The sequence below is a fragment of the Myotis myotis genome, unplaced genomic scaffold (genome assembly GCF_014108235.1).
Source record: "Myotis myotis isolate mMyoMyo1 unplaced genomic scaffold, mMyoMyo1.p scaffold_m19_p_40, whole genome shotgun sequence".
Lineage (NCBI taxonomy): Eukaryota > Metazoa > Chordata > Mammalia > Chiroptera > Vespertilionidae > Myotis > Myotis myotis.
Window position 1 is genome coordinate 377,293 of NW_023416347.1, and position 19,295 is coordinate 396,587.

Genomic DNA, 19,295 nt, shown 5'->3' on the forward strand with positions numbered 1-19,295 from the left:
TAATGATATAAAATTAGGTTGTACTTCTATTTTAATACAGTAAACCACAGAATAGAAGGGAACTTGGAATCCACTTAGTTCAAGCCCCTCATTTCAGAGCAGAAACACCCTTCTTAGTATTGATTCCAGAAGCCTTAGGCCTTGCTGGACCTCTGCACAGCACCCTCTCCCCCAGCAAGTGTGCTCAGCTCTTCTTCAGTCAAAAAGATGTAAAACACCTACATCCAGAAACTGAATGCACACACTCAAGTGGGAGTAATCCTACCTGTGGTTGAGGCATCAAGCCTTAAGCTCTCAGTGGCAAAGCCCTGACACTCCAGCAGGTGGGGATGGTACCACGCAGTCCAAGGCTTTTAGAAATCGCATATCACATTTCCTACACCTCATAGAGTGAGAAAGGGCAGTGCTGCAGACGGACTGGAGAGCAGTCTTCATGGGCTGCTCCCCTCCCACTCTCACTGCAGCTCTTCCAGTCCAAGTGCTGCTCTGCCTCCTTTCTACAGGTGATCTCTCTGCAGGTGGCTAGGACGGTAAAGAGCATCAGGTCTGCAGACCTGGCCAGAGTGAGGGACAGACACCGAGAGGGGGGCACGTTTCCGCTGGCGCCTGGTCTCCTCCACTCCACATCCAGTTCTCTGTCCTACAGCAGGCCCTGAAGACAAGAGCAAGCCCAGCTCCCCACCAGGTGCAGACCTCTGCCAGCTTCTTCTCCTTCATGCCCGACAGGCAGCTAGAGGTGCCTGGCTTCAACTGTCTGCCAATGCTTCAGGACGGCTGGTTGGTGACCCTTCTCTCATCTTTCAACTCCCACTCCTCTCTCATGTGTGCAAAGCCTAAGTCCTATAATAAGCCCCTTAGTCCATAATACTCATCGTGGTTCTAATTCCTGATCAAACCCTGAGAGTCTCATAAAAGAACATTATATGGCATCCCCACAATATCCCACAGGAAACACAGTAGCGAAGAGTTTCTCTTAGAAAGCTGAGAACATGCCCAACCAGTGTGGCTCAGTGATGGAGCGTGGACCTATGAACCAGGAGGTCACCGTTTGATTTCCGGCCAGAGCATATGCCCAGGTTATGGGCTTGATCCCCAGTAGTGGGTGTGAGGAGGCAGCCAATCAATGATTCTCTCATCATTGATGTTTCTATCTTTCTCTCCCTCTGAAATATATAAAGGAAGAAAGGGAGGGAGGGAGGGAGGGAGGGAGGGAGGGGGGAGGGGGGAGGGAGGAGGGAGGAGGGAGGGCTGAGGACATGAGGAAACCTGGACTGGCTGCCAGGCTGAAGAGCCCCAAGACCAACAAAAGGGGAGTGATGCCACTGACTGGCCTGCCAGACTGTACACAGCCTTCGTTCTAGGAAGCTCCCTCAGTCTGTACAAACACTGCTCTGAGGACAGTCCTCCACTTGGTGTGACAGAGGGGGAGGGGATCACTCCAAATGCTACCCCCCTCCCCCCCCCCCCCGCCTTCTAGTACAGACTGGAATAAGGCCGAGGGAGTATCCGTGGGAGCGGGGACAGCTCTGGAGCCTCTTAGTAAGTGATCAGAAAAGTATACTGACCCCAATTGCTGGGGACTCAGTGGACCACAGGTCAGTGACCGTCTCTTCATTTTCAGCTTTGGGCCCTAATGGCCAATTCAGATTATTTCTTAAAGTTTTTCCTGAAGTGACGGGGAAAATATCGACTCAACATCCAGTTAAGCTGGAATAACTTCTTCTTCAAAGCCCATTTCAAAGGCTGCTTCATCCTAAAGTGTTTCCTGGTTCCCTCGCAGGCACCATCTCCCCTCCTGTGCCACCGGCACAGCACTTCCCAGGGATGCCTTGTCACCAACCCCACTGTGTGGTGCACGGTGAGAGATCGGGTCACAGCTGGCACACAAGCAGCCTTACCAGTCACGGACCACAAACGTTTGTTCAAATGAAAAACAAATGGTACGTAACGCCTGCAACATGAGGACACCTACACGAGACAAGCTGTGCAATTAAAGTGAAATGTGATCGATGCAAAGCCTGTGTACATTTAGCTCCATCACCCCAGCACATTCCACACTGAAGGGAGTCCGTTTTGTACTCTGTCGTTACATTTCAGATACTGCAATTACCTTTCTCTATTAGTGCGCGGTCTTCTACAAGCATCTTGTTCAGACACTGCAGAACGTCCTCACGTATGCTTCTTAACCTTCAGCTGTTGCCATATTTTCCCTAGTTATAATGCTGTCATACTCAGAATTTCAAAAACTTAAGATTGTTTATTTTCTTAGGTAATATAATTACTTAATAATAGTTTATTATTTTTTTTTTATAGAGGAAGGGAGAGGGAGACAGAGAAACATTGGTGCAAGAGTGCAGCATCGACTTGCTGACTCCCGCACTCCCCCCACCTCCCACCCATCCCCCGCCCATTGGGGATCAAACCATAACCTGGGCATGTGCCCCAGACTAGGAATAGAACGAGCAACCTCCCAGGGCACAGGATGATGCCCAACCAACCAAGCCACACCGGCCAGAGCTCACGATTACTTTAGACCAGAAGCAACCAATTCAGATTATTTCTTTAAGTTCTTCATGGAAAATATACACCCCGGTTTCCTTCCTCATTAGCCACAGGCTGGTTTTCCTGCGGATCTGGCCTGTCAGTAGCTCTGCTGGGGAAACGGGAAAGCCGCCCTCTGCTCTGGGCCAGGCAGACCCTGAGCTATCCTCTCGAGTGGGGACAGAGAGAGAGCTGACCACACATGGGGGCAAAGTGTGTGTGAAGGGCTCAGAACACCAGCTCCTTGACCACAGCTTTCCCTATAATTCCTTGAGGTCCCTTGAAACTGCAGTCCTGCTTCCTCATGAGCCCCAGGAGAACCTGTGAGGCAGGATGGGCAGGTACCCTTCTGTCCAACAGCTGGAAACACTGTCTACTTTATCTCACTGCCCAGGGTCTACCTTAGAAACCAGGTTTCTCTACTTTTTCAAGGTATTCTTCTCACTGTGTCTCTTGGATGTGCCCTGAGAAGGATCTGAAGAGACCACCAAGTACACATATCTTGTAGTCTGACCAGCTGCTGACCTGGGCAGAGTGCAATGGCAACACCTTCACCAGGGCCTGGCAGCAAACAGGTGAGGTCATACACTCTTCGCAGCTCCCCTCTCACTAGCCATGGGCCCGTTCCCTTAGACCAGTGGTCGGCAAACTGTGGCTCGTGAGCCACATGCAGCTATTTGGCCCCTTGAGTGTGGCTCTTCCACAAAATACCATGTGTGGGCGCGCACGTACAGTGCAATTGAAACTTCGTGGCCCATGCGCAGAAGTCGGTATTTTGTGGAAGAGCCACACTCAAGGAGCCAAAGAGCCGCATATGGCTCGCAAGCCGCAGTTTGCCGACCACTGCCTTAGACCAGTGGTTCTCAACCTTCCTAACGCCGCGACCCTTTAATACAGTTCCCCATGTTGTGGTGACCCCCAATTTCATTGTTACAAATTGAACATAATTAAAGCATAGTAATTAATCACAAAAACAATATGTAATTATATATGTTTTCCGATGGTCTGAGGCGACCCCTGTGAAAGGGTCGTTCGACCCCCAAAAGGGGTCGCGACCCACAGGTTGAAAACCACTGCCTTATACCAAGCATGTCAATCTCACGGCCCGCAAGTCACATACAGCCCACACGAATATTTTTGCAGCCCAGCCAATATAACGGTTTGTAAGAAACGTTTTAATAAAAATTTCATAACCTAATTTTTACAATATCCTGTTATACATAATCATTAATGACGAACTACAACGTTCGCTAATGACTGATTACTATCGTTGTGTTGCATTCATTTCCCTTACGCGCCTTCCACACAGGCACACCATTTCTCTCCGCTGATACTAGCAGCGAATATTTTAGCAGCCGATGGCCACATCATTAGTCTTGGACTGACTTGTTTGGTGTGCGCAACAGGAAATATGTCGCTTTCAGAGAACAAGAAAAATAGGTTTATTTACTTTATGCTTATTAATTTGTGCAGTTATTCAGTGTCTAGTAAGTTCATGTTCAAGAAAAAATATTTTTTATTAAAATGTTCTATTATTTTATGTTAACGATGACTCATTTATTTCAGCCCTTTGTATTCGGCATGTTTCTATCGAAATACACCTACATTTCTATGAAAATTGAAGCTTTTGTTTTTTGCGGCCCACATAAACTTAAACCTTGCTTATTTGGCCCATGTTAGCCTTTGAGTTTGACATTCTTGCCTTACACAATTCAACAACCTAGCATTAGCTGAAAAATACTCTGCTATAAACTACAAGTTTCCAGCATATGTAAAGTAATCCAGTGAGAATTAAACCATTGTTGATTGTCATTCTTACTGGAATAGAATTCATACAATTTTCTCAAAGGAGAAAAACAGAACATGTATAGAACCAAGCAGATTCTCTGAATTCTTAACTCAGCATAAGCTAAAAGGGAATGAGGTTTAGCTGATGGATTATTCCAATTAACAGAAAATATAACATATCTACACTTTTTGGAAGTTAGAAAAGACAGAACCCTCCAGTTCCCAGTGACCTTGTCTCAACTGCCCTCCAGTATAATAGAAACAGATTCTACAATTACCACAAGTCGGTCTCCCTCAAACATTTAGCTACTCTATGTTCACATACCCCCGCCAAGTTAAAAAATAAATAAAACACTTGTAACTAAACATCAGCAATCACTTGTCCTTGAGAAACCCTGTTGTTGCCACATTTTTTCCCAAGGTCCACTTAAAAAATTAAAAATGTTCACATTCATATAAAACATTCCATCAATGTTCTTATAACATGCTGCACCTCCCACACAAAAAGATTATGAAGCGCTATTGGCACCTCCAAGCCTCCTTGGGAAGTATCGCCCTCAGGAGATGCGGAACTGCTCTGTGGAGTAACCCTAAATACAGTATCATAAGAACTCATTCATGTTGACTTGCACTCATGTTTAAAAGCAACGAAAATATGCAAGAGCTAGTGCCGTCCAATACAGTAGCCACTGGTCACATGTGGCTACTGAGCACTCCAAATGCAGGTAGTTCAAACTAAGCTGAGCTGTACATGCACAATATACTCTGGATTTAGAAGTCTTAATATTAACAAAAGAAACAATATTTCATTAATGGCTTTATATTGATTATATGCTATTAAAATTTTTTGTATATGTTGGATCAGAAAAAATATTAATTTCACCCTTTGAACTTTTTTAATTTGTAAAAATATTTTTTTATTGATTTTAAGAGAAAGGAAGGAAGAAGGGGAGATAGAAACATCAATGATGAGAGAGAATCATTGATTGGCTGCCTCCTGCATGCCCCCTCCTGGGGATTGAACCCCCAACCCAGACATGTGCCCTGACCTGGAATTGAGCCTTGGCCTCCTGGTTCATGGGTCAACGCTTAACCATTGAACCACACCAGCTGGACACCTTTTTAAAAATGGTGCTACCAGAAAATCTATAATCACTTGTGACGTGCACTGTAATTCTCTATGTAAACAGCCCTGTCACTTCTGACCTATCCTTTCTTACCCAATCTTCTTGACCATCATAAAATAGATTTCTATATTGTAATCAAAGGCAGTCTTTGCCCAGAGGGGGGCCCACAAAGGAAACTACAGGAGGGGTAAGTGCTGGCGGAGATTCAAGGCCATTCTTCACAGGCTTCGCAAGAAGGCTGCCTAGAAACAACGCTGCACACAGGCCCAGAGCATCTGGTTTTCAAATCCAACTCACCTGGAAAATGATCATGAACTTCTCGATTGACGGGTGTAGTGCAGACTCTAGTGAAATCCAGAGAGTTATCCAATATGGCATTTATCTTTTGAAAGATACTGGCATTGCTGCATGTGGAGAGAGCATGGGCTTCCTGGTGGTCCCAGCAATCTTTTATCCTTCCTGCTCCCTCCTCCTAGACACAGAATAAAGATATTCAGGTTTACACTCCTTTAGGACAAACAGAGACTTTCACCCCTTCTCTCAACCCCACAGCAGGAGTTAAAGTAATAAGGATTTGGCCCTGGCTGGTGTTCCCAGTGGTTAGAGCGTCGGCCCGTGCATCAGAGGGGCGCAGGCTTGCTTCCTGGTCAGGGCACATACCTGGGTTGCAGGTTTGCTCCCCAAGAGCGTGCAGGAGGCAACCAGGTGATGTGAGATCTCACATTGATGTCTGTCTTTCTGTCTGTCTCTCTCCCTCCCTCCTTCCACTCTCTCTGAAAAGCAATGGGGGGAAAATTCTCTGGTGATGATTGACGAAAAAATAATAATAAAAGTAAGGAGGGTTCATGTTTCCTGCTTATTTATTAATATACTTAATGAGTGTTTACTGTGAGCAAGGTGCCGAGAAAAGTACCTCAAGTGCCTTCTACAGTAATGGGATTTACCTTGGCAAGGTAGCAGCGAGGGGAGTTTAAGAACCAGACATACCTGGTCCAAAGCCTGGGGTATGTCTTTACAGTAGCACATTATTTCCCAATAAAAGGGAATGGAGTATTGATACAAGTTACTACATGGATAAACCTTGAAAATATTAGGCTAAGTGAAAGAAGCTAGTCACAAAGGATCATATATTATGTAAGCCTATTTATTTAAAACATCCAGAACAGCAAGTCTAAAGCAGATTAGTTGCCTTCAACAAGGGAGTGGGAGAGAGATTAGGAGGTGGTGGCTAATGGGTACGAGGTTTCTTTCTGAGATGATGAAAATACCCTCATTAGATTACGACTGCAAACCTCTGTAAACATACTAAATATCATTGAGTTGCACATTGAGAGGTGAATTGTATGGTTATGTAACTTATATCTCAATACATTTGTTTAAAAAGTATGGTTTGGCCACTTATTGGCAGTTAATCCCTGTGCCTCAGTTTCCCCATTTGTGAAATGGAAAGTATCTACCAACCTTCAACCAGAGGTTTCCAAACTGTAAAAGGCCCCTCTTAATATAAAAAAAATTAACCTAATTTTTATTCACTACCACAGGTCCTGACCACACTTACAGGAAGGTCAATGACAACTGTATGTGAGTGTTAGAGGGGGACAATGCGCAACCCCCTGAAAGATGGGGGCAGGCGAGCCAGGGAGGGAAGTGCCTCAGTTGTCTGGGGAAAGATGCAGACCTGGAGGCCTCTGAGAAAAACTTCCCCAGGAAGAAGGGAAGGTCTGAGACTCTTACTATCTGAAGCCGTCTTTAAAAACCTAATTAGGAGTATGCCTGTCCAACGGTGCCCCATTCCCAATCCTACTAGGAACATACACCACAACCTCCACATTCAAAGCAAATGACATCTGAACGACTCCCTCCCTCCCTCCTCTCATGTACACAAATGAGAGATGCAGAGGACACTGAAATGAGAAAAAAGGTAAAATGAAGTATTCCATTTATACCCAAACGGCATAATCACATCAGTAAGTACCCAACTGTTTGCCTTGAGTAACGAATTTGGAAGGGGGCGGCGGGGAGACCAAAGCCAGCAATGTCAGAGGGGAACAGACCTACAACCTCATGTTTACAACAGGAATAAAAGCAGTAACACCATCTCACAGGGATTTTGTGAATCAGTAACAGAACATGCTGGGCACAGTACCTGGTACATGATTATGTGCTGAACAAATGGAAGTTGGCTATCAGAAGTGTCATTATTATGACACCAAGGGGTCAGAGGCCACCAGAGGGACCCTTGAAGAAAAGAATCCATTGGCTCATAAAGGAGAAAAAGGTACTCTGGCCAACTATTCCTTTGTAGACCCCAAGTCCTTCCATGTCTAATCTTGCTAGTCCGTTGATTTGAAAAGCTTAATTCAAAGACTAGACACATAATAGAAATCAGACTGCCTAAAACCTGAACCTAGTACAGATTACAGGGATCCTTTCAAACTCTCCAGTTAAATGAATTCAGTTTTCATTTTCAAAATACACACACTATCCACCCCTCTACTTACAGACCCATTACTTTGTATATTCTATCTGACTTTGATCGCTTTATAGGTCTGAGTTCATACTCATGTTTTCTCGAGGAAATGCTTTCCCCCCATGGTTTTCCTACTACTGTCTTATAGCTTTCACTGTGATTTTTGGCATATCCTATCCCCGTGGTCGGCAAAGCACAGCTCGCGAGCCACATGCGGCTCTTTGGCCCCTTGAGTGTGGCTCTTCCACAAAATACCACGTGCGAGCGCACACGTACAATGTGATTGAAACTTCGTGGCCCATGCGCAGAAGTCAGTATTTTGTGGAAGAGCCACACTCAAGGGGCCAAAGAGCCCCATGTGGCTCGCGAGCCATGGTTTGCCGAGCCGCAGTTTGCCAACCACTGTCCTATCCTATAAAATAAAAGCCTAATACGCAAATTGCCCCTCGGGCAGTCTTTCCACGGAGAGTTCGACCGCTCACTATGACGTGCACTGACCACCAGGGGGTGGCACGGAACATGGTGGGCATCAGCGATGCGGCGCTGGCAGCGGGTGGCAGTGGAGGCGCTGCCCGCCCCAATGGGCCCCTGAGGAGAGTGAGAGTGGGACCGGGATGCAGTGGGATGGTGGAGCAGGTGAGCGGGCGGCACCAGGTAGAGGCAGACAAGAGCAGGGACCGATCACCCCCCACCAATCCCCCCACAGATGGGGACCAGCAGCAGCAACAGGGCCCCCACTTGGCTCCTAGGCGCTGAAGCGGGAGTGGGGGGCGGCCCCGACTGATCGCCCCATAGGCAGGATGGTGGAGCAGGTGAGGGAGCGGCGCCAGGCCAAGGTAGGGTGTCAGGTGGGGCTGCAAGGCTGGGGACACAAGCTGAGTCCTGCTCTCTGCAGGCCACCCCAAGGGACCCCACCCATGCACGAATGGGGCCTCTAGTTTTGCCATAAAGAGACCATTTGCAGCCCTGGCCGGTTTGGCTCTGTGGATAGAGCGTCGGCCTGCGGGCTGAAGGGTCCCGGGTTCGAGTACGGTCAGGGGCATGTATCTTGGTTGTGGGCACGTCCCCGTTGGGGGGTGTGCAGGAGGCAGCTGATCGATGTTTCTCTCTCATCGATGTTTCTGGCTCTCGATACCTCTCCCTTCCTCTCTGTGAAAAATCAATAAAATGTAAATAAAAAAAGAAACCATTTGCAGCTTTTTAAAAAAACTTCTATTTGGTCTTTCACTATGGACAGGAAAGTAGGTTTTAAGACAAAGACTTACAAGAGAGGGCAAACCTTAGTGCTACTGTGAATCATGGATCAACAGGAAGAAATAATCAGCAATGCTAGAAAAGAAAAACAACAATTCTTAGTTACTGGTTAAAAATGGCCTCAATAAAACTAGACGTAAATGTCAGAAAGGATGGTTCATGAGGAATCTCTGCCAATACAAGCTATTATTTTAGCAGGTATCAGTTTTCCTCTTTTCAAGCAGATTAACAGTTGACATTCCCATCATGAAACAGTGGTTTCCTCTGGTAATAATCCTTGAAGGAGAAGGGAAGAGAGGAGAGACTACCATCTGAAAAAAGCACCCCCTTTTTCCACAGGGGAAGAATTCTCCCCAAAACTGTGATTCACCGTTTTGCAGAACAGAAAAAACTCAGGCCCTGAAGTACATATACTAAGTTCACCACTTAGGTATCTTCTCTGAGCCTTGGATGCCTTAGGTATAGAATGGATGGAGTACCACCTAGAGAAATATATAAAGCACCTGCATATGCTAAGTAAGTAACGTATTTAGTGACAGATGTTCCCCAATTCCACAGCTGATTAAGTCACTGTTACTCAGAAGCATCCTTTCAAGGTATTCATGGTTGTCAGGTTCACCAAGAAGCTTATGTACATGTTCAGAATGTAACAGGACCATTTGCTGGGGTTTTTTTTTTGTTGTTTTTGCATTTGTGAAACACTCAGAAGGTTTAGTGTTAAGACGTTTTCTCAAACCCAGGCAAGAAAAGCAGTAGGAGCCCTAGCTCCAGTTTGGCTCAGTAGACAGAGCATCAGCCTGTGGACTGAAGGGTCCCGGGTTCGATTTTGGTCAAGGGCACATGCCCAGACTGCGGGCTCGATCCCTATAGGGGGCGTGCAGGAGGCAGCCAATCAGTGATTCTCTCTCATCATTGATGTTTCTCTCCCTCCCCCTCCCTTCCTCTCTGAAATCAATAAAAATATATTTTAAAAAAGAAAAGGAAAGCAGTAGGATGGTGGACCTGGCAGAACCTCCTGAGCAGCTAAATTCAGCCTCTTCAAGTCAAAACCCAAGGGAAGTTTGTGTTTCATCTTAAAACTCCTGAGCTTAATCAAGCAACACCTCACAGTCATTCCGGGAAGGTGGGGGGTGGGCAGAAGGAGGGAGGGCAGGAAAAGGCCCTCTCGTGCACAGCTTTCCACCCAGCTTGGGGGATACAACCATCCATGAAGACCCAAGGAGCCACAGGCAGAGGGACCACCAGCAAGGCCAAGCCCCGCCCAGAGCGGTGGGTGTGAACAGACCCAAGTGGGGCCTCTAGTGGTAAAAACCACCACCGCCACCCAGACAGCTCTTTCCCCCAAGAGGTCCCCAGAGCAGGGCTGCAAAAAACAGCAGACTAATTGGGTGGAGGGGATAGAATCAGATTGGCCCCAGGAGATGAAGCCATTGGTTCTGCTTTCCGACCTGGTGGGTTTAATATGCCTCAGATACACACATTATCCAGGAGGCCAAGCAGAACCAGGGGTCTTGAGAACAATCAGAGCCAAAGAGCTCCACCTAAAACTTGATCAGGGAGAGGGAGCGGGTGCTATGGGAACACACAGGCCCTCTGTGTGAGAGGACAAGAATGAGCCAACAGAACCAACCACAGGGAATGTGGCATTCGGGGGAGGAGGAAGCCTGCAAGAGCCAGGGCAAGAAAGGATCTATCGGACAGAAGTGGGGAAAAGGAAGCCACAGTCTTAAGAACCAAGTGGGAATTTTAAGTAAAATGAAATAATCAAGAGACCAACATGAAGGTCAAGGTGCATGAATTCTAGAAATAGCACTAGTCTGGAAACGAAGAGGCCTGGGTTCCAAATCTGGGTCTATCATCCACTCACTGGATAAACTCAGAACAATCATTTTTCATCCTAAGCCTGTCTCCTTGTCCGTGAAAATAGAGTCAGATGTTACAATCCGGGCTTGGTGTCAGCTCCAAGTTTTACCTGGGAGACAGGTCTCTAACACCTTTCAAACTTCCAAAATTACAGGTTAAAAAAAAAAGTCTCAGGAGAAAGGGCAAACTCAGGAGACAGATGGTGTCAGAACCAGAAGCCAGGAGCACAAAACCAGAATCCAGAGAACACAGGTGTTTATTAAGAGATTAAGTGTTCTGGCAAAACACACACACACACACACCACCACCACCACCAACAACAACAACAACAACAAAACAACAAAAACCCCAACCTGCCCTTCCAGGTAACTACTTTCTTCCAACTGAGAACTACTCCCCCACCTTTAGGAAGGGAGACCTCTAGCCAAGGTGCTAAGCCTGTCAGGATGGCACCTGTATCAGTATATTATGCTGCCCAAGAAGAAAGAAAACTCAACGCTATTATAGTCAAGTTACTCAGAATCAACAGCTACCGGCAACCATGACCCATTTTAGCACACAAATCAATCTGCAGACCTGCCCTCTGGGGATTCTCCAATTACCTCAAGGAAAGTCATCACAAAACAGGTCTTAAAACATCAAAACAGTGTTAACTCACTATAACCTAAAAGGGTGCTCCAACCATACAGGAATACAAAAAACAAGAAACAAAAAAAACCCACAAAAAAGCAAAAAACAAAGTAGAAATCAGAGGTTACCGTGCATGCCTAAGTGTTCTGTACAACTGAGAGCAAAGACCATTGGTCAGGAATGCCCCCCTCTGGGCTGTTATTTTAAACACATTATATGTCAAGGAAGCAAGATAATCCCTAATAGGAGCCTTTTAAAATCCGAGAAGCAAAACTCATTGAACATTATGCCTACAATGTGAATTTAACAGTGAAATTTGGAGACTGACTTTTTATGGGAAATCAGATAATTTTCCTATGAACTAACCACAGATATCATGTACATTTTAGTTCAGTATTTTCAGGCAGTTTATTATAAGTGAGAAATGCCTTATTGGGGGGTCCTATGGAACATGAAAACTTTCAGCATTTAGAATCCATGCTTACAGAAGATGACAAGTTCTCACCACCAGGTCTAACTATCAACAGACTCAACAACGGCAGAAAAGGAAACGAAGGGCATTTCCAAAGCTACAATGTGGGGGGCAAAAGGGAGGGGCAAGCAAAAGGCTTAATAAAACCTGAAAGGGTTCATCTGCACGTCCTGGTTTTAACTCAGAAAGTAGCGAAAATTCTTTATGCAACCTCCTCCATTCCAACCTCAAGGTCCAACCCCTCTCCTACCCCTCGCTCCCTAACACACTCTCCCCCCAACCCTTAGGGGCTTCCTGGCAAGTTCTCCCCAGAGTCAGTACAGCTTAGATTCTGGCTAGGAAACGATTTGCAGAACAGGATGGATGGGATTAGCACGGCTCTTCCATCGAAGAGAAAATAATTTGCAATTTGATCCCATGATTCTTCTACTGCCTCCACCACTAGCTACTGCAGACAACAGCCTAAACATTCACCTACAGGTCTGGTACACGTTCCTGTCCCAAACTTCCATCCAGAACTACAAATTCACTAATTAACTTGCCTTTTAAACAAACACATAATTTTAGAAACCAGTCATTTAGCTGAGGGACCTGTAGGCAGAGTGAGAAAGTCTGCAGAGATACTGCCTAGCACATAAAAGCATTAAAATACCAGCAGAGAGAGAGCCCCTGAAACCAGCCACCCTTCCCTCCACCCTCGAATTCCCAAACATGACCTCATAGCTGGGGGGCTTGGCCTGTAAAGGCTGCTCGAGAAGCAGCTGGGGACAGGTAACATTTTAAAGTTCCACCTTTCCCAAAGCTTCCCTGACCGCAGGTTAAAAAGCTCTCTAGTTCGTATTTGAGTCTGCATTCTCACGGAGAAATCGCTTTGGCAAAGGCTCTGAGTATGCTCTTTACTGCTGTATGCTTTAACTCCCTTGGGAAGAAGATGCAGAAATAAAGGTACGCATCCCTGTACATGTGCTAGTGGGGCTGTGTACACTGCTTGGGACACTAAGTTTTGCCCGTAATGACAGTCCAGATCCTCATTTCTAGCGCAAGGCTATTTGATGCCCTGGGGGCTCACCCCAGAAGATTTTACTGGGATGCTGCTAAAACCCTTATTAATGCTTCCTGGAAACCCAAGAAACAGGATTAGGGGAATTTTAGCTAAGGCAGAAGAGGCGAGATTTAATAAGCCCCATTCTACTCTCATGGGTCTTAAAACAATGATATAATTTCAAATTTGCCTTGTCTCGGGAGAAAAAAGTTGCTGAAACTGTTCTGAAAAAGGCAAGTCTTTGGTGCAGAGGCCTGCGAGGGTCACCCCCATGGTGGGAGGAGTCCAGCCCTCTGGCTCTCCCGGGACCAGCTCACTGCTCTCATCCACATGGTGGAATGATGGACACAGCACATTCCTCCTGCGGTCAACACTGCCACCCTCATGCTCAGAAGACCCACACTGCCGCCCGCCACCCCCCCTCCAATGCAGCGGGGTCCCTGGGACCCGCCCACAGACCACTGCCCACCGCCCACCGCCCCGACCCCTCCGACTGCCAGAATACAGTGTCCTAGGCTGAGCGGTGGCACCAGGAAGACCTAGTTTTACCCCCTGGTTTAACACTTAGTCGCTGTGGTAGGATTTCTGAGCCCGTTTCTTCTTCTGCACAATGGGGGGGGGGGGGGGAGTCTCAAAGGGGTGCTTTAAGACACAACCCAGACTGGCCCTCAGGTGGAATCCAGTCTTGAGAGGCATATTACCTTCGGTCCATACAGTGCTTACACTTTAAAAAAAAAATGTATATATATATGTATATATGTATGTGTGTGTGTGTGTGTGTATATATATATATATACACATATATATCTTTATTGATTTCAGAGAGGAAGGAAGAAGGAGAGAGAGACAGAAATATCAATGATAAGAGAATCATTGATCGGCTGCCTCCTGCACGCCCTACTGGGGATGGAGCCTGCAACCCAGGCATGTGCCCTTGGCCAGAATCGAACCTGGGACCCTTCAGTCCACAGGCTGACGCTCTATCCACTGAGCCAAACTGGCCAGGGCTACACTTTTTTTTTTTTTTAATCGCCTCATTTAAAAAGAGAGATTGGGAGCTTAACTAGGAAAAAAGCCAACTTTCCATCAACTCTGGGCCACACTTCTGCAGGGCAACACCCCAACACCCGCTCCTGGCTGCTCCTGTCAGCGGGGCCACTCATCCTTCCACCCTCTCCCTCTGGTCCTGTAGGTGACCTCGGCCCCTGAAGGAACTGGGTTTGCAGGCCGTTCTCAGGATGCAAAGCAAAATAAACAGCTGGAGAGCGTTAGCTGGCTGCAAGCTCGGTGTTGAGCCTAGAGTCTTACCGCCTCGCTCCCCTTCCTCCAGCTGCCCTTCCAGCCGGGGAGCCTGGCCCAGGGCGATGGGCCCAGGACCACGCCAGGGCGGGGGGTCGAGGGTGGACTTCCACACGGGGCTGTCCACGTCCGAGTCCTAGTTCTGTGCACAGCCAGGCCGCCCGAGTCCCAGTGAAATCACCGGGACCAGAGCAACCCCCAGGGGCTCTGGAAAGCCCCGCGAGGCAGGGGAGACCAGGGAGCCTGCACCCGCCCCGCCACCCCCCCACGCCAGGGCCCGCGGGCCTCCCCACAGCGCAGAGCTCCCCTGAGCTCCAGGAACAGAACTCCCTTCCGCCCCCGATAAAAACAAGCCGACCAGGAACCACCGCCACGCCGACGCTTCCACGGTTTTGTTCTGCCTGTTTGGCTCGGTAGCCAGGGAGACCAAGGAGGCAGTTGCCAGAGAAATGAGGCACCACCAGGAGCCCAGGCTGCGGGGTGGTGTGTGTGCGTGTGTGTGTGTTTGGGGGGGGGGGGTTGCGGGGCTGCTGGTCCCAGGGTCCCCCCCACAGGGCACCGTGCGAAGGGGCAAGGCCTGCAAGGTGCATCCGTGCAGGAGGGCCTTTCCCGGCCCCTCGGGCAACGCTGGGCCACGGCCTGGCCTGAGCCCTCCGGGAACCGGCAAGAAAGTCAGGGCAGCCTGACCGTGGAGAACACCCACGCGCAGAAAAGGCCAGGGAGGGATGCCAACCGGCGCGACCCAACCTTCGGGACTTCCCTCGGGCTGAGGCCCCAGGCCCCCCGGGGAGTCACGGCGGGTGCAGCCTCCCTCACCAGCCTGCGGGCCAGGCTGGCAACCCCTATGCCTCCTACCACGGCTCCGCCAAACCCACGGCCGCAGCCGGTCCTCCGTGACCCGCCCGGGAGCTGGGCCCCTGGCTGGGCCCTGGGCTGAGGAGGAGGATGGAGCCGCGGCCACGTGCATGCCTCTCCGCCGGCCGGCGCCAGGCCCGCGCCGCCTCCTCAGCCCGCGTGTCCCCACGGCCCCGGGACCCACCTCGAGCCGCAGGTTCCACAGCGCGAAGCCGAGCCGCACGTGCTGGGCTCCCACTCGCAAGACCCACCTGGCGAGCGTGGCGCCAGGGCCAGTCGAACGTGTGAAGCCACGTGACCTCCCGGGCTCGGGAAGCACGCGCAGCACGAGGGGCCGATCCCTCCGCCTTAAAGGAGCCGCGCCGCTGCCGTCGTGGCGTTCGCGGGGGGTGCCGGTCGCCAGCGGCCCCGCCCCACCCAGGCCGCTCGCCCCGCCGCCTGCTGGGCACGAAAGAGACTAGCGGGGGTCGCTGTGAGGCGCTGGTGGCTTCGGGGCTCACATGCGACGGCTACGGGAGGAAGCAGCGTCCGGGGACGGGGAGCTCCTCGGCTCCCGTCTGGACGGACACTCGAGGCCACCGGGTGCGTCTGCAGCGCAGCGCCCAGGCCCCGCCGGCCGCCCCCAGAGGGCCGCGGCGCCTTTAAAGCCAAAGGCCCTGAGTCACGAGGCGACGCCCTGCCCCCCCCCCCTCCGCCGCCACTCACCCCGCAACGCAGAGGCCCCACGCCCCGCGGGCACGTGACCTGCACCCCGCGGGGGACCCGGCGCACCGAGACCGGGGAGGGAACCCCCCGCGGGCCGGGCGAGGCTGCGCACGGACCGTTAGCTGCGGCTGCCGGGGCCGCGGCCCCGCCCCGGCGGACGGACGGCGGCGGCGGCGGCGGCTCTTACCAGCGGGAACGCCATGGGGCCGGTGCGGTCCTGCCGGCTGGACGGACCGGCGGACGGGCTGCGGGCCGGGGCGGCGAGGGACGCGCAGGCACGTGCGCTCGACTATTGCAGCAAGCCGCGAACAGCGCCCCGCCCCGGGCCGCTTATAAAGCCCCGCGGAGCCGCCGCACCCCACCCCCGCCCCCGCCCCCGCGGGATGCGGAACACCTGTGCCCGGACCCTCCGCCCCGCCCCCTCCGGGGCCCGCCGCCCACCGGATCGGCGCCGAGCGGGGGCGGCCGCGGCCACACACACACACACACACACACACAACCCCCCTCGGCGGCCAAAGGCGCAGCCCTGCGGGCGCCGCTCACCGAGCGACCCTGGTCCGGTCGCTCCTCTCTCGGGGCCTGTGGACCCTCCTAAACGGGGCGCGAGGGACAAGCCCCGCGACGCGGCGGCGGCGAGGCTTCCTGGCAGGAAAGCCTGGGATTCCCGCTGGCCACGCCGCGCTCCTTCCCGCACCCCTGGGGGGCGAGGCCAACCCGGCGCATCCCCGCCGGAGCCTGCGCCTCGGTTCCCGCCCGCGGGCGCGCCCCGCTCGCTCGGCCGGCGGATCCGCGCGGCGGCCGGGGATTCCGGAAACTTCTAAGGACTCCGGGGACCGCGCTGCCCGGGAGGGGGGCACTGCTTCCGACCCCCTGCCCGACTGCGGCCCGGAGGGTCACGGAGGAGGTACGGGGCGGGGTCCGCGGGCTGAGAGAGGCCGCCGGGGGGCCGGGCTGTGGTCGGGAAGGGTGTCCGGGCTGGGGGCGAGGGGGTGGCGTTCCCGGCGGGGAAGCGGGCTGACCGGGTGCTCCCTCCGACCCCCGCGGAGGAGCAGGCGTGCGGGGGGAAGCCCGGGCTCCGTGCGGGAAGGAAGGGCCTGCGTGTTGCCCGCAGCAGGGAACTGCTGAGAACTGCAAGCAGGGGGGTGTCTGTATGGAGTTCTTTGGCGATGATGGGGGAGCCTGAGTAGAGGTTGGACAGCAAAAGGGGAGAAACAAGGGCCTGGAATGAGGAGGAAAGGGGCCGCGTTTGCTGAGCGTTTCTGAGCGTTTTGCATGGGTTGCCTCCTCGTCATCGTCTATTTTCAAAGCTCTTACTGTGCTCCAGGCTCCTCGGGGCCGGCTGGTGGGGCTCGCCGGGACCTAATGGCCGCGGGGAGGGGGCCGGTCCCGGTTGGCTTCCGTCTGCGGCAGAGGCAGAGCGAGGAGAGGAAGGCAGTGGTCGGCCCGGTGTTCCCGGAGGATTGACGGGAGCGGGTGGTGAGAGGAAGAAGTCCCCCCGGACGGGCCCCGTGCAGACTTGCTTGGGTTGCTGAGGTCATGGGCAGAGAGGGCGATGGCTGCAGGAGCAGGGCGAGAGGGGGCCCTGGCACCCCCCTAGCCATGGGCTGCTCCACCCTGTCTTCCCTTCAGAGCTGCTTAGCCACCTGCCCTGCCTCCAGGTGGCCCCTTCCAGCTGCCCACGAACCCACCTCTGGTTCAGCCGCACCCCCGAGGCCCTTCCTTCTGTAGGAGCAGCCCACCCCCAAGTCCCAGCCTGGCCCACACACAGCGCAGCTGCTCCCCGTGGTGTGTCTTGCTTGTCCTCACAGGGGGTGCCACACCCAGATACTTTAGAGAAAAGGAGCCAAGCGAGGGTGGGCAAGCACATCTGAAAGAGCAGGGAGCTGATGGGTGCTGTGTAGGAATGAGGTCCCATCCCAGCCAGATCTTTTAAGATAAGCTGGAAATTGTTTTTGGTTTTTTTTTTCTTAAAGGTGAACTCTTCCTGCCCGTCTCGGGTGTCTCAATGGTTGAGCTCGATCCCCAGTGTGGGGTGTGCAGGGGGCAGCCGATGGGTGATTCTCTCTCATCATTGATGTTTCTTTCTCTTTCTCCCTCTCCCTTTCTCTCTGAAATCAATAAAAATATTTTTTTAAATGTGAAATCTCCCTAAAATTTTAAATTCTCTCACTACTACAGGTGAAGAGACAAGCCCAGCACGTCCAGGGACCCCATGCAGCTCACTGGCTGCCAACCTGTGATCCTTTCCATCCCTTCCTCCTCCCCGACCCAGAGCTGAAGATAAGAATCTGCAACCTGGAACAGTGCCCAAGGGAACAGGTATCTTTCATATTTTAAAACTCCCAGCCTTAAGAAAAGGAAGGCACCTTTCCGATGACTTGGAACAGAAATTTCTACTGTTTAAACCCCCCTTCCTAAACTTCTTCTTGGAAGTAATAATAGAATAATAATCTGGTCTTTACTGAGCATCTACTAGGTGCTTGGCACAATTCTAAGTGGTTTTTTTTTCTGTGTTAACCCATTTTGCAGATGAGGAAACTGAGGCTTAAAGAAGTTAAGTAACTAGCCCAGACTCCCAGCTAGAAGTAGAAGAGTGAGGTTTCTGGCTTTAGAGACTGAAGTCTTAACCACATATGACAAAACTCACAGCACCCTTCTGTGTACACTTTGTACTGCCTGACCCCAGGGCTCACTAGACAGTGAGGGAAGGGGTGGCTGAGTTCACATACAGTCATGGCCTCATCAGTGTGTGAGTCCTTGCTCCCCACCCATATTGGCCAGGCCTGCAGGGTTTACAGGAACAACATTACCTCTGACCAGAAAGGCAGGCTGTGCAAAGTGGCAGAGGTGCAGATATTAAATAACTTGGTCAAGTCCTCACAGCTGGTCACTGGCAGAAGCAGCAGGAACAAACAGGCAGCATTATCCATTCTCCCAGTCAACAAACAGCCTTTGAGCCCAGCCATGCCTGGCACCGGCTCTGCAGTCAAGCCCAGCGTTACAATGCAGGTTTTAAGTGTAACTAATTGGCTGGAGTAAGTGTTAAATGCACGCACCAGGGGGACAGGGGAGACCCTGCAGTCTTTTATATGCTCAGGTGTTCAGTGCTTCCACTGCAGGCAGACCTGAAAGGAGAGAGGCTGCTGGGAGAAATAATTTTCCTGGTTGAAAAAGATCAGAAAAGGGGCATTCACTTCGGAACTCAAGACCACAAGGTAAGGTGAGCTCGCAGTGTCTGCTCAACTTCTG

The 19,295-nt window shown here is 51.2% G+C and overlaps 1 protein-coding gene across 4 annotated transcripts in view; it reads right to left on the reverse strand.

The window, feature by feature from the left end:
• The window catches only part of CPEB1 (cytoplasmic polyadenylation element binding protein 1), a 63,319-nt gene extending 46,632 nt beyond the window's left edge, over positions 1-16,687 (reverse strand). For 2 of the 4 annotated variants that reach the window (XM_036306310.1, XM_036306309.1), the window contains exons 1-2: positions 16,590-16,687; positions 5,754-5,928 (exon numbers count right to left, since the gene is read on the reverse strand). The gene's annotated coding sequence lies outside the window, so the exon portion shown is untranslated. Of the gene's footprint in view, positions 1-5,753; positions 5,929-15,525; positions 15,765-16,589 lie in introns of those variants that run through there. The other 2 variants (XM_036306312.1, XM_036306311.1) reach the window with 1 other exon arrangement.
• Between the last annotated feature and the right edge of the window lie 2,608 nt (positions 16,688-19,295).